The sequence below is a fragment of the Zootoca vivipara genome, chromosome 7 (assembly GCF_963506605.1).
Source record: "Zootoca vivipara chromosome 7, rZooViv1.1, whole genome shotgun sequence".
In the NCBI taxonomy this organism is placed as follows: Eukaryota; Metazoa; Chordata; class Lepidosauria; order Squamata; family Lacertidae; genus Zootoca; species Zootoca vivipara.
Window position 1 is genome coordinate 28,374,128 of NC_083282.1, and position 15,708 is coordinate 28,389,835.

General features: G+C 42.2%; 1 protein-coding gene across 10 annotated transcripts in view; it reads right to left on the reverse strand.

Moving 5' to 3' along the window:
* ADGRL2 (adhesion G protein-coupled receptor L2) overlaps nt 1-15,708 on the reverse strand; it is a 257,131-nt gene that overhangs the window by 150,242 nt on the left and 91,181 nt on the right. The gene's annotated exons all lie outside the window — the stretch shown is intronic.

The following is a 15,708-nucleotide window of genomic DNA, read 5'->3' on the forward strand; positions in this document are numbered from 1 at the left end:
GCAAATTGTGACATCAAAAACAGCACAGATCGGTCTTTATCCACACCTTCTAGCCACTCAAGGTGAGTTGTTGAGCAAGAGCGTGGAGAGGCAATATAAACAGCTATTTAACTTGAGGTACAAAGCCTGCCCGTCCCTGGCTTCAAATTAATCCTATATTATGAGCTTGGAAGATGCACCAGCAGAATTCCAATGCTACTCCAGAAACATGCTCTCTATCTTCTTTGTATTCTGCATCTAAGTATGCTTCTTTGTTCAAGCTTTCTGATGAACATAGAACATCCCACTGCAGCCTCTTTTAGAGCCACACTCAGGTAGAATATCAATTTCAATCTTCTAACTAGAGTTCACTGCTACATGTTACGTCAAACATATTCCACTGGTGTGGCTGCCTAGAAGTGACTCATATATGCCTCCTATGTTGTCCAACCAAAATCCTTCCTTTCAGATTTCTGAATGGGACATGAAGATTAATGTTTGAAACATTGGAAACCACCTGTGTGCATTATTACAGACCCTTAACCACTTCTGTATAACTTATTTGTGTGCTTATTTGACCATGTGTCCAAATAAGGCCCTATCCCACCCTCTGCTGCACTAGTGAATACACACATTCTGAGTTTCTTAATTTGAAACAACACTTAAACAATGAGCTCCTAACACCCTTTAAAAATCTAGATTAAAAATGAACCAACCTTAAAATAAAATAAAAAATCTAGATTAAAAAGGACACCAATTTAAGAATAGTCCTGTTAGATCAGACCAATGGGGTGCTCACAAGCAGGACCTTGAGTGCAACATCACTCTTCCGTCCTGCAGTTTCCAGCAACTAATATTCAGAAGCATACTGCCCTTGAATATGGAGGCAGAATCACTGTAGCTAGTAGCCCCATGACAGACAGAGAAGGCATGCCATACAATAAACCCTGGTTTAACCTCCACCACCACCAAAATACACAAGTTGATGATGTTCAAGAAGATGCCCTTTTCTAACAATATGAACCACTAGCAACACATACACAAAAGTACCAGCTTCCAATGTCTCTTCCCAATCTGGGAAACATGTCTCTCTATTTTACTACCTGTCAGGCAGATTTGAGGGACTCTGGAGAATGCACAGCAAAAAAAAAGGGGGGGGGAGGTGCCAAACCACATCAGAAAGAGTGGAATTTAAAAGTACAGCGTTTTCAGCACACTCCAGCTAGGTTAGGGGGCTGTGTGTAGGTCAACAGCATGTAATCTGAGCTGAGTAATGTAGCAAGCAGGAATCATCATGGGGAGGGGTTTGGACCAGAACTGTACTGACTGAATACCTGCCTGCGATGATCTGTAGAAGAAGCAGAAGCAGCTGTAGCTGAGCATTGGCAAGGATAGGAAAGCAGAGGGGTGGGGAAGGCGCAAGACTGGCTCACAGATGATGCTACTGTATTATGTTATAAACCAATAGTCAAATGATTAATTGTAGAAGAGCATAGAAATAGGTAAAATAATAAAGGAAATCTCCAACAGCCTGGTATAAACCAGAAACCTTCCCGAAAGCTTCTGAGCTGAATGGGATTTTCAGGAAGCCTTCCTGTTAAAAGTATATGGCCAGTGATAACACAATTGCACACATGGCATCACTTTGCCAGTTAGGTGGCAACACAAAGCCATTCAGAATGGCATCTGGGGAGTCGTCAAAGGCAGGTGAACTGAGCGACAGTTGAAGGGCGAAGGTAGGACATTGTTCAGCAAGTCAATCTTGCTTTGCCTGTACATCTGGGCCATCAAACCACAGTTTGAATTCTAAATTATGATTAGCGCAAGCCACAGAATGGTGTGATGTCATGAGCCAATGTTTTGAGAACCTCCATAAATAGATTAGTTCCCTCAGGCTCTTCAAAGCAATCAGAAATGCATACCCCCTATGCAAGCATTCAAAAAGCAAAAAAGTACAAAAAGAGCATACTTTCCAACTACCCACAACAAAGACAAAGCATGTGCCACATTAGATGCATACTGGATAGCAATCAGACAGTGGAATGAGAATTTACAAAATGTCTTAGGCTGCATCTCATTAATTAAAAGATTCATCTTTCTGGATTTTTAGATTACGGAACAAAAGAGATCCCCCCCCCCAAAGCTCAAAACCAACTCTCTTTTTTTAACAGTGCCATTTAGAAGTGAGTTATATAGTAGCAATTTTTGGAAGAACTATAAAAATGTTATCAACTCAGTTGTATTCTGTTAATGATTAACTCCAGCCCACAAAGAGCTGCCATGGCAAAAACCTCAGAAAGGAGATGTCTTTGTGTCAATGGCAGATCAAAGCAGCATTACTAAAATTATGTAATCCCTTTAAATAGGAGGCTGAAGAAAGAAGGGGTGGGGGAAGAAATTCATATTGTTCTGTGTTGTATATATACCAAACCAATACACTCTTATTTATTTTTTTCAGGTTTGTTTGGTTTTTGTTTTTGTTTTAAAAAAATGTTTATCTGTTTTATTTGAAGATTTCTCTAATCACAAGAGCACAACACATTAATCTATATTTCACTGGCTGCTCCTTTAAAACATAACCAGCAATTTTGACTTTCATTTTCTCTTTTAAAGTTTATCAGTGACCAGCCCACTTTTCTCTTCCCATCCCTTCTTCCCACTCACTCTGCAATGTGGGGTTAATAACCCTAGCCTACGTTAGCAGGCCACAGGACTGATGAGATCAAATATGTGATGTGAACATCCACAAAAAGTGTTACATAAAAGTGGCACATTCTCGCTCTCTCTCTTTTTAATTTCTTTTTAAAAATCTAACTTTTACATTGATTTCACCCCCCCCCCCAAAAAAAAACTAAGGAGTGGCCATAGTTCCCTAAAGACCTTATTTAGTATGGAAACTTCAGCCAACTTTTCCACCTTCATCACCTGCATTTCATACCAAAGGGGGGGCACGCTTTCTTTTTATAACAAAGGGGCTGGAGGGAAAGTACTAAGAGAAAAAGTTGGTGTAACTCAAGAACAAGGGGCTCAACAATACCATTGCCAGCCTGGCACTTCAGTGCGTTATAGGCTCAAAGAACTCCCGAGCTTAATAAAACAATTACACAGATGGATGAGGGTACCAATGGCATTCTGTGTGCTGTCCTATCACTACATGAGCACCTGCAGCCTTGCACTGTCCTGCTAGGTGCTTTTGAAAACACCTGGGCAAGCTGTTTGCCTGAGATGCTAAGAGATAATTAGCAAATAAAACCACTCCTGGCACCCCTTCAACATTAGTGTCGAGCCGCAGCAGCAAGCTGGCACCTGGCAAAGAGAAATGCTAGATGCGATAATTCCAATTTACACATTCAGCACAACATTCCATCTGTCTGTCATCGGGAAACAGTTTCATATTCAATGATAACACAGATACCCCGAAATAATACCTCGTCCAATTGCTGACATGCAGATTCTGTGCACAAAGCAGGCACCAGCTGTGACCACTTTCTTTGCTTACATGGTAAGGGTCGTTTTTCCTACTGTAATAAGATTTGGGCATTTGGCAGGGGTGGGTGGGTGGGTAGTACTTCTAAAGGGAAGAAACCAGTAGGAAGAGCAAACCATCCAGCAAGACTCTGATCAAAGGCAGGTCCTGTATGTCTCTTTAAATACACAACCTCCCTAACCAAGATATTTGGCTATCATTCCTTTGAGGAGAACAGAGTTGCATTCCTTCAACTTTTAGATATACAATCACACAGAACACATTGTCAAGTCTACTTGAGATTGCCAGGCAATCGTCTTCTTCATTAGCATCCCTTCCAGTCTAATCTCCTGGTCCCAAAAGGTGAGGTGAGTGCCTTCCTGTATCAGCGGCTATTTCTATTGGAGGAAGTCCAACTCCTTCTCCTAAAACAGGCATCCCCAGACTATGGCCCACGGGCTGGATACGGCCTGAAGGGCTCATTTATCCAGCCTGCGACACCCCCCACCTTCTGCTGCTGCTGCCCACTCTTACCGGCACTGCCCACTCTTACAGGCACAGTGTCGCAGGAGCACCATAAATAGCTTGCGTGCATGCGCAAGCATCATTTCCGACACACCTCCGGGTCAGAGGAGGCCCGTGCGCATGCGCACAAGCTATTTCCGGTGCTCCCGCGACCTGGAAGTGTGCCAGAAATAGTGTGTGCGCACGCATATGGGTATGCGCTCCTGCACACTCCCCCACCCTCCGGCCTGCCGCAGGATCGGTACTGCAGGCACCAGCCCGAAACCCGGTAAGTTTGGAGACCCCTGTCTTAAAGCTGTAACATTATAAAATGCCTATTCTGCCTTCTGTGTTGTTCTCCCTCCAGTTCCTAAGAAGACTTCATGGTTTTTGTGGTGAGCAAAGAGATTGGTATGATGACAGTTAGGCTGTATAGTGCAAGCTTAACCAGCACTCTCAGTGACTGTTCACACTCAGCTCCTCTCTTATTTTACCTTTATTATTACTTGGAATAAACTTGATTGGATTCCTGGGTGTGGCCTCACCAGCAGGAGACTAAGAACTCCGGCTGACAGTTCCCCCTACTTCCATGTAAATGAGAGGTGCACTTAACTTTAGCAGACTAACATATGGTTACCAGACATCACCGTTTCCCGGACACAGTCCCCGGATTTACAAATCTGTCCCCAGACAAAATCTGCCCCCAAATTTCATTTAATGTCCCTGGATTTATATTTTCAGTGTTGTAGATTTATTAGTGGGGAATGAATGTTGCGTAATTGGTTCAACGGCACAAGACACATCATGTGGGGACTTCTGGCAAGGCAAAATGGCGGGCGCCACAGCAGCGAGCAGCTCCTGAAGCCAGCCAGAGCCAACTGTACTACCAGACTGGCTCTGGGCTACTAAGACTGCCGCTGCTGCCGCCACTGCTGAAAAGGAACCGGGGGCGCCCGGCACGTCAACTGGGGGACCCACTGACACACACACCCCTGCGATCCAAATTGAGCTGGGAGGGAGAGCGCCTGGCCACCCGGCCAACTGCCCAGCTACACTCTGGGGCCAGGAAAACTCTGGAACTGACACATGGAGAAGGAGGAGAGGAGGAGGAGAAGGAAGAGAGGAAGGAGAAAAAAGAGGGGAGCCCCGACCTTGCTGCGCCACTGCCGCCACCGCCACCGCCGAGGAGGAGAGGTGGGTGAGCACTGGGAGGGCAAGGACATGTGGCCGAGCCCAGGCCTGATCTGAGCCTACTCCGCGGTGGCTAGCGCTCCAAGAGAGCAGGCCAGGGCCAGAGAAAGGTCGGGCGACAGAGGAGACCACAGAAGAGAAGATATTACTTCTTAATTGTTATTTTTAAATTAATTTTTAAATAATTTTTTCCTCTTTTTTAAAAAAAGGTGTCCCTAGAAGTTCTGGGAAGGATTTACGAGTTGATTATTATTTTTTAAAGTTCATACCTCTTTGAGCTCTAAATACAAAATTCAAACCAACAGCAGCTTCAGACTTGTTTTATGAAGATCCAATAAAAGCCAGAGCTGTGAAGCAAAACTTTTAATGGTGAAATGTTAAGGAGCTGCTCCCCATCAACATTTCCCCCCAGCTTTCCCCTACCTAAGCTATCAAGATCTTTTCCAAAGTGGATAGGGTGGGTAGCTCAAAGGAGTGGTGGGGCTGGGATGGGAAATGCCGTCAGAGGCAAAATAACTGAGCAGCCTCTATCCTCTGGTCTCCCAGGGGCGCTTTCGTTGTGTGGGGGGCGATGACACTTGTGTATTATGTCCAATCTACCACTCTTGCCGGTGTGTTTGCACCACAATGATCTCTGGGCCACATTACCCCTCTTCCTCCTGCCAATTAACAGCAAGCCACCTGGTGGGAACTACCAGAGTGTCTCCACTCCATCCAGTGAGCCGCTTCTGGTTTGGAGGCATAAGAAATGCCAAACATACTGCTCACTTACTAGAGAGAGTGCACACTGCACAGCTTTGTTCCATAGCTGTGCACCTGAAAATGTGTGAATGCAGACACACAAGCACTTCAACATGCTACCGTAGTATAGACCTATAGTTCTGTGCTATGTTTTCATACATATGGGACTTACTTCCTCCTGGGTGTGCCATAGGACCACAGCCTTAAATTACTGGATTATAGCTTTCCAATTTCCAGTTGTTTGCTATCAATTTTATTACAGCAACCACAACAAAACCCTCTATTTTGCAGGGTAGGTGAATGGATAATTTATTTAGGATTATGTGATACATTAACAAAGAAGACTTTGGGCTCTTTGCAACAGAGGGAGAGCAAACATCTTTTTCACCATATTTGTTTCCTCGGTGCCATTTGAAGCAATTGTTTTTTAGGCCCCCTCAAGGAAAAGAGGTTTCACATTTTCTAGCCTTCCATTTAACCTGCCTTAATCAGTTGAACAAAAGTACTTTAGGTAAAATGATTCCTTCAGTTGCCTTAGCTACAAATCCCCATAGTGTACTATAATTGAAATCTATTCACGTAAGTTAGGAATAATTAGGACCCCAAATTAAGCCAAATAGAAAGTTAATTCAAATAGTCAGCCGCTGTCATTTGAACGGTTATGGAGTTTTACTGTTGCTTAACATCTCTGAATGTGTTAAAATGCACTGCTGCACACTGCTCAGCATCTCAATGGTTTAGTCTGACCAGAAACAGGCTCAGCAGCGCTCATCTCTTTACCCACACCCTTTCTAGCAAAAGGCTTCCCAGTTATCTCCTGTTGATCTTTGCTGTGAGTCAATTAGCTACTCTCCAGGCAGAATGAAATACGGCAGCGCCATGGTAAATAAAGCAGATATCTGTCAAACATTAAAAAAAAGAAAGGGAAAGAAAAAGCAACAAAGGAAAGCACCCTTTTCAAAAAAAATATTTCTTATTCAAAGCAATATCAGAATAAAGCAAAGTATTAAATGAGCTTTCTGTCATCTAAGAACTGACGTAAGAAAATGTTGGATGAAAGCATGCATCATGAAGCAAGCATACTGGACTGGGTTGTACATCACACTAAGCCCAATCTAGAACAAACCATGGTTACTGCTAGTGGTTAGTCAGGACAGAGCTTAACTGCAAGCTTTGGTTCAAACAACACACTAAGTCAAACTTTGGTGGCTGCAAGCGCCTCTCCAGGACCCTGTATGTTCGTGCATTCACACTAAACTGTGCTTACGCAACCATGGTAGTTAAACCAACCAGCTTCATAAACCATGAATTGAAGTTGGTTTTGTTTAACAGCTAACCCTTATTTTTTGTAAACCAAGATTCCTGGTTTGCACATAAAGGTAAGAAGCAGAAGCCTTCCAATCTTCTCTAATCATTTAACTGATGAAGTTACTAAGCAAATAGTTATGTATAGAGCTTACATGATGCGGTTATATTGTAAGAAAAGGGCCAGTGTGATCTTTAAAGTCCTTTAAAGATGCACTGTAACTCAGAAAATCACTGTATGCAGACACATACTCTGTTACAAAAGCTGAGGCTGCTGAAGAGGCCAGAGACCATCTTGGCTGTGAGTCTTGGAAGACCTGCTCCCTGCCTTGCAGGCTTTTTTCCACCTGGCCTCAGAAGGCAGGGCCCAGACTGACTCCAGCTACAGAAGCTGAGGCTGCTAAGCAGACTTGGATATTGTTTAGGGGGGCTTTGTTGGGAGTGAGGGCTGTTGCTGTTATTGATATTTATTTTTGTTCTTGCAATTTATGTGGATGTTGTTCAAGTTGGTTGTTTACTTTCCAATGTTGTGTTTATTGTTTATAACTACTTTTGTTATGCTTGCAATTATGTAATTCTTTTATATGTTGTAAGCCACCTTGAGCATGGTTTTAACTTATGATTTACTGACTGACTGATTCTACAAACTATGATAAACTACATATACCTTTGGCTCAAAAAGGCCTGACTACAGATTCTGTGAATCTTTTAACATTGCTCACACTTACTTTTTAAGTAATCCACCATAAACAATGCATCCAGTAATTAACTCAAAACTGAAACTGAAGTTCTTTCATAATACACTTCACATCAGGTTGTAGAGATAACAAAGTGTTCACTGCCTACTATTTTAATAAATGAAATTATGTTTGTATTTACGACGTCATATTTTCTTTTAAGTGTAAACCAAACCTTGGGGGCACTGGTGAAAAAAAGACTGGAAAATAATCATTTAAATAAAAATTACGTTTTCAAGACTTCATCAGTCTTAATTGGCAATAACTTACATCACAGTTTGCCCCTTTCCACATTCCAATCTGTATGCATGCCAGCTTCATCTGTTGCAAATTAAATAATGAAAACGGACAAGAAACAATGGTACTTTTTCTGTTTACTAAGAGCAGATTCATATCAAACCCACTGAAATGCATAATCAGTTCTAAATGGCCACAAAACCTCATTTTCCCAAACAGAATTATGGTGCCAAATATACATTTGAGCCTAGACTATATAATTAAAATTCATCTAAGAAACATCTTGTTTGAATAAGATTGTCATCTGATGACATAGTAAGTAAGAAACACACACACACACACAGACACACACACACAGACACACACACCGAGGGAGGGGGGAGAGGGAGAGAGAAGGGAAAATTCCTCTGTTCGGACAATTGGATGCACTAGGAAGGAAATAGGAATATGAAGCCAAAGTGTTTCAAAATTCCATTTGTATCTCCACATTTCAAATGGAACACTTTCTGTTCGTTCTATTAAATCCATAACTGATAAGGAGGGAAAGTGCTTGCAAAAGAAGTCTATAACCAGTTGTTTCTACTGTTAAGAACAGAGCAGAGTCTCAAGCTAGCTTTTCCTCTGTCTCTTGAGGCTGTACTTGACAAACGGGCGGCCAATTGACAATTTACTTTTATGCTCAAGAGTTTAATGCCAAAAAATGCACACATGTCAGTACCCTGAGTGCTAAAGTACCCTAAGTGCTAAAGTTTTTTTTAAAAGTGAAATAGAGGTTATCTCTTAGATTTGGACACAAAAGAAAATCTCCAGGACAAGGACATTTATTGTTCTAAAATACTACAGGTACAGGGAGCTATACAAAAAAAGTGTATAGCTTTTCCTAGACTAGGCTTCTTAATTATGCAATGAGGCATTTAAATTATATGTGCCGTTTCCAGTAGAAAGTGCTTAAGAAACCAACAGCAACACATAGCACAATTTGGTTTTCTTTCCAACACTGTCCCACAGTTGGGAGGGAGGGACTGCATTGCGAGAATTAATTTTTCACACCTCATTGCCAACAACAGGAAAGCATCTACAAAGTACCTTTTAATACAACCAAAGACACGCCCACACACCGCTCTAAGATTGTTCAATCTCATTTGAAATTAGGAGATTCTCTATTTTCCTTCTGTTAAAAACAACTGCAGTATCACTCTGGTAGAGACCAATGATCTCATGTACCAAAAAAGGTATATGCAGATACTCCTACAACTCTCTTTCAAAGAGAAGTCAGTGGGTAGCGATAATGGAATCACAAGAAAGGTTTAGCACAACAGAATTTTCATATTTAGTAGAGATGCTCAGGTTCCTTTCGGAGGCAGAGAAAAATTGACACTCTCTCAAAATATGGTGTTGCTCTGTTTATTAAAGTGTGCAAGGTTTCTGTCTTGCCATAGTCTCGGGATTACTGCTCATTTGCTCATCAATTGCCCTGTGATCTTTGGACAAAGTATGGTCTAGAAATTAAATTAATAATAATAGTAATAATAAAAAACAATATAATTATTGTTATGTTACTCCCAGTTGGTAAACTGCTAACAAAAGGTTTCAAAAACAAAATCAGTTGATAAACGTAAGAAAAGCAAGCAAGTTCATTATACTGTGTTTGACATCTTAGCATTCTAAAGGTCAAAAACACCTGGCCATTCAATGAATCTGCCAAGCTCAGATTTTACTGGGGGATAAACTAATGCTTCCTAAGAAGGTGCAGAAGCGAGAAGGAAAAATAGCTCTGATGATATTAATTTCCATTCCTCAACCCAACAAACACCATGAGCATTCCAAAATTCTAAAACAAAAAAATGTTCTAACCACATTTCCTTGTGTACTGGAGAAACCAACACATTCACATATGTAATTGCAGGGGGTTGGACCAGATGTGAACTAGATGCATACCTGCCAAGTCTCCCACTGAAAAATGTGGGATCAGCAGCGGCGCGGCACCGGAAGTTGCGTAGAAGCAACTTCCGGGGCTGCTCCGCCCATGTGTGGGCAGCGGAAATCAGGCAGCGCAGCACCAGAAGTCACTTCTACACATGCCTGGCGGCCACACATGGTAAGAGTGGCACCCAAAATGGAGGCACCCTGGCAGGTAGGAAATCCGGAGATTTCCGGGATTTTTCTCCATTCGGGAGAACAGTGGGAAACGGATTAAAATCCGGGGGTTTCCCGCGAAACACGGGATACTTGGCAGCTAAGACTAGATGACCCTTGAGGTCTCTTCCAACTCTACAATTCTATCATTCCATGAGTATAAAAGGGCTGTTGGGCCACTCCTCTATTCACGTAGCCTTTTGCCACATTCTGAAACCCTGGATGTAGACAGATCCCTGCAGATGTCCATGCAAAAAGAAAAGAAAGGATGTCTGAAATGAGTTATGCAGCAGCATAAAACCTCAGCAGTGGGGGCAGAGATACAGCCACTCAGTCCCATTCTATGCACAAGGAGGACTAGTCTGCTCATCTGTTTTAACAAAAGTTATTTGCTATCTAAAAACTACTAGATTTATTGTGGCAAGAGCTATGTATAATGTTTGAAGCGCTCTGGAACATGGTGGGTGTATTTCAGGCTTCACAAATTCCACAAATAGTTTTATACAGTAAAAGGTAAAGGGACCCCTGACAACTAGGTCCAGTCACGGACGACTCTGGGGTTGCGGCACTCATCTCACTTTACTGGCTGAGGGAGCCGGCGTACAGCTTCCAGGTCATGTGGCCAGCATGACTAAGCCGCTTCTGGCGAACCAGAGCAGCGCACGGAAACGCCGTTTACCTTCCCGCCAGAGCGGTACCTATTTATCTACTTGCACTTTGATGTGCTTTCGAACTGCTAGGTTGGCAGGAGCAGGGACTGAGCAACGGGAGCTTACCCCATCGTGGGGATTCAAACCACCAACCTTCTGATCAGCAAGCCCTGGGCTTTGTGGTTTACCACAGCACCACTCACATCCCAGTTTTATACAGTAGTAGACAGTTTTATACAGTAGTAGCCTTGAAAGTTAAAAACTTCAACAATGCACAAAGCTATCTAAAAATATAAATATTCATGCACTATACATGCTGGGACCACTCCTTTTAAACAGGAGCAGTTTGGCACAAACCATGCATAGGTGTCTGAAATGTAGGCTAACCTCGAATCTTCAGGTAATTTAAAATAAGAGCAAACTGCAGACTAAAAATGGCAATAAAGATACCTTTAACCAACTGTGTCTAACCAAGAAAGCTAAGCCAATTCAATCTAATCCTAGTGACCAATCATGCAGCTATTCTTTAGTTGACTGAACAAGGTTATCACAATGAAAAGTAGTAAATTGAAGCATTACTTTAGAGGGCCACGGAAAACAATTTTTTTAAAAATGAGTTAGCAGTAGCAAACTATTCCTGAACCGCTTTGTTGGGAAATTTTCAACATCCTTTTATTCTTTGTATATGGAGCACCCAGAGCTGTTAAATGGCTTCCACTATCACAAATATGTTAAGCAAAGTTTATAACTGAGTGTCTAACAAGGAACAGCTGAAGCTATGTAGCTCACTGAAATTCAAGATTTAGAATTACCTGACTCACATTATGAACAAAGTTGCATTAATATATACCTTGACTGCCAAAGGCAAAGACTTCCTAGTTAAGTTCCTAAACAATGTTTCCTTCAGTGAAGCACAACAAATGGCAATACACAAACTGAAGTTGTCAAGAAGAAGAAGAAGAAGAAGAAGAAGAAGAAGAAGAAGAAGAAGAAGAAGAGGAGGAGGAGGAGGAGGAGGAGGAGGAGGAGGAGGAGTAGTTTGGATTTGATATCCCGCTTTATCACGACCCGAAGGAGTCTCAAAGCGGCTAACATTCTCCTTTCCCTTCCTCCCCCACAACAAACACTCTGTGAGGTGAGTGAGGCTGAGAGACTTCAGAGAAGTGTGACTAGCCCAAGGTCACCCACCAGCTGCATGTGGAGGAGCGGAGACGCGAACCTGGTTCACCAGATTACGAGTCCACTGCTTTTAACCACTGCACCACACTGGCTCTCAGGTTTGTCTCTTATTCTGCCCAGACCGTTTTTCCTCTTCTTCCATATATCCAGTTTTTGCAGCACCAGGTCTTCCTAGGAAGGAAAACTGCAAAAGGACACACACGCTGCATGCTTTCAAAATGGAAAGCTATGCACTGAGATTCAGTTCATACTCAATTTGCAGGTTGATTATTGGCATCTGCAAATATCTGCACTTACCACACAGGGCTGTTGTGAAAATAAACCAGGATTAACTCCATGCATGGCACTCCTGAGGTGGGGTAGCATAGGGATGGAATGAAGAAGTAAGCATTATGTCACTGCAGAGACACAACAGTCTATAGCAGCAGCTACTTGAGCAGAAGTGTGGAGGCCATGGCTATCCATTCCCAGCTGACATCACCCAAGGAAGTTACTTTACTCACAGCCATCTCATTCTGCTTTATAGTTTCAGCCAGAGAAAATGGAGTATCTTGACCATAGCAGGTCAAATGAGCTCTCATCCTTCATTTATTTTTGAAATGGCTAATGCATCACTTTTGCATCTGAAGGTCACACTACATGTTATGTTTAAAACCTTGCTTGGAGCTAATTGTGTGCTCCCGCCCTTACTCAGAAGTATGAGCCTGATCTGATCAGGGCCACAGCATGCAGAGTGGGAAATTTTCATTCTTCCATTCCCGTATGTAACCACCATAGATAGGTCAGTCAGTAGAGCATGGGTTTGAACCCCGCATTGGGCAAAATATTCCTGGATTGCAGGAATTCTATGATTTGATTGGTGCCAACTATAGCTAAGTGGTGCACAGATGTGAAAGGGTAGTGGAAGAGAAGTTGCAGGTGGGAAAGCAAGCATTCCCTTGTGTACTGGGGTCCCAGTTGTACCATCAGCTGTATTACCTTGAATGTGATTTGGAACAGCACATATTTTATTTTATTGTTTTGTTTTCTTTCATTGCAATGCTAGGCACTTGCTGCTTCATGTAACTTATTACCTTGGCTGTGGTTTTCAAAACAAAAACTGCTCATAATATTCCAATAAAAAAGGAACAACTTTTAAGGAAGATGGGAAAAATGAGAACATTAACGTCTTCTATTTTATTTCTTCACTTTTGAGTAGTTTCCTCCCCCCCCCCCCGATATCTTCAGACACCATTATCTATTTACAACTGAAACAAGACTGCAATGTCCCTGGCAGGAAGTTCCTCTAACATAGTATCTGGCGAGTGTTTTATCAGGAGCTGAAACAGAAATACATGTAGATTCTTGCAGTGTTTTTCTTCCATTTTCCACACAGCGTGTTATGCCTAGGTTTCTTGTTCTGGACGCATTAGCAAAGAACAACATGCTTTAACTGAGTATGCGCCTCCAATGCATTTCGATGAGATGTGGTTTTTATGCAGGGAATGCAGAATTGCTACTCATTTCTTGAGGAGAATCCATATGGCATTTACCCAGTTAGGAAGTTTGTTCCTGTTATACCACATTTCCTTACACTCGAAAGTGCAGTGGGCCCCACTTGTAAAAAACATTAGTGTGGTAATGAGTGTGGTATGGACTGTGGTTCCCTTAACATTACAGACACTTAATAGTTCACTTACTATTACAGACACCTATGGGATTAATGGCTCTGAAACCACTGGAGTCCTTCCTCACCCTACCATTTTGAGAAGCTTAAATGCCTTCCTCACCCAAGGATGTAGCACACATCAATTGATAAAAAGCTATCTCAAGGCCTACCCCAATTACAATGGCGTAGGGATATAGCACCATTTGCATTTATAGCAACATGGATTTTTAGAGCTAGTAATTTAGAAATGGATTGTTGACTTGACAGATGATAATTCAGAAAACATCACTACCTTTTCTGAACAAGCACCTGCATTTGTAGCCCCCACAGTGGTTCATTTTTTCATTCTGTCCATTAAAACTACAAGTGGATTTGAGCCTGCAGTAGAATTTTATTTAGTGATCTGAGATGCATCAAATCTCCCATCCCCATTTATGACAAAGGAGGGCACCCACACTAGCCAAGGAAGCTGCCTTGCACCTATAGTCCACAGCAGCTCAGGTCCCTTACCCATATAGAAGTTTTCATATCAGGGGTCCTTGATGATTTCAGGAACTATGAAACTCACCTGGCTTGCTACAGTCAGTGTTCACTTTCTGCCTCACATTTACACCTCAACTGCCACAAGTCCAAAATCCCAATTCTTCAGCATGGCCTGTGGGGTGATAAACTTAATCTTGGAACCTCTTCTCCTGCCCCATACAACTCAATCCCACATTCACCTTTGCTCCTGATGCTTTTCCACATATAGTTCTGCCTGGTACAGCACAGCTACACCTGAGTCTATTACACTTTTTGTTAAGCAGAAAGAAGACAACTTGCAAGACTATCCAATAAAGCAAGATTCATTTCCCCTGCTTTGGCTTGAAGCTACCTCCACATTAGTATTCCTTTCCAGAACAGAGAACCACAATATTTGATTTATTTTAAGAATTTGTAATTAATGTGGCTCCATTCCGTCTACTCTTCCCAATTTCTTTCCCAGTTTTCTTTTAAGTGAGAAATGTTGGGTTTTTTATTTTAAAGAATTCAATTCGGTACTGAAGCATCAAAAATTGCCTCTGGCAACTGCTGGCAACTAAAGGCAAGAAAAAGAAGAGATGAGAACAACATGAATTTGAGATGCTACAAATGGAAATGAAAATTAGCTTGAAAATGGTAGAAATTCATCATTTCACTTTTTCCATCCCTAATGTATGCAGATGATGTTCTCCCCTCGAAATATTGCTTGTTAAACAGTGCTATTTGACATTTCTTTCTTCTTCTCGATCTTATCTACAGTACTGAGCTCAAATATTTATCAAAGTATCGCTGATAAAAGACAGGGGTGATTCCCCCCTTCAACTGTACAGTTCTAAAGTAAAAAAAAAATCTAACAGCATATCACCCCTATCCAGATATTTATTCTGAGATCAGGAACCTACATGAGCACTTTGAGATCAAGGGTCCAATTTGGAACCCACCAGATGCTGCTGGAATACACACCCACCCACCCAAATTATCCTTGATCACTGGTCATGTTGTCTGGGGTTGAAGGAAGCTGTAGTCCAGCAAGATTTGGGGGGTATCCAGTTGGCTACCCTTGTCCATATGCAAACCACACATGGTTTTCATGCAGAGGTTCCTAACACTGAGTTCCTGGAATTTCCTGTTAATAGATCACATAGCAGACGATGGGAAAGTCTTCTGGACTTGCTTGAATAGTCAATATCCCCAGACAGCTCAGTCAGCAGAACAGGAGACTCTTAATCCCAGGGTTGTGGGTTCAAGCCCCACGTTGGGCAAAAGATTCGTGCATTACAGGGGGTTGGACTAGATGGGTCTTGTGGTCCCTTCCAACTCTACAATTTTATGATTCGAAGATTCTGTCTTGGATAAGAGTCTAGAGAGACTGGTTGCCTGATTTGAGCCCCATGTGCACTATATTTTTAAAGT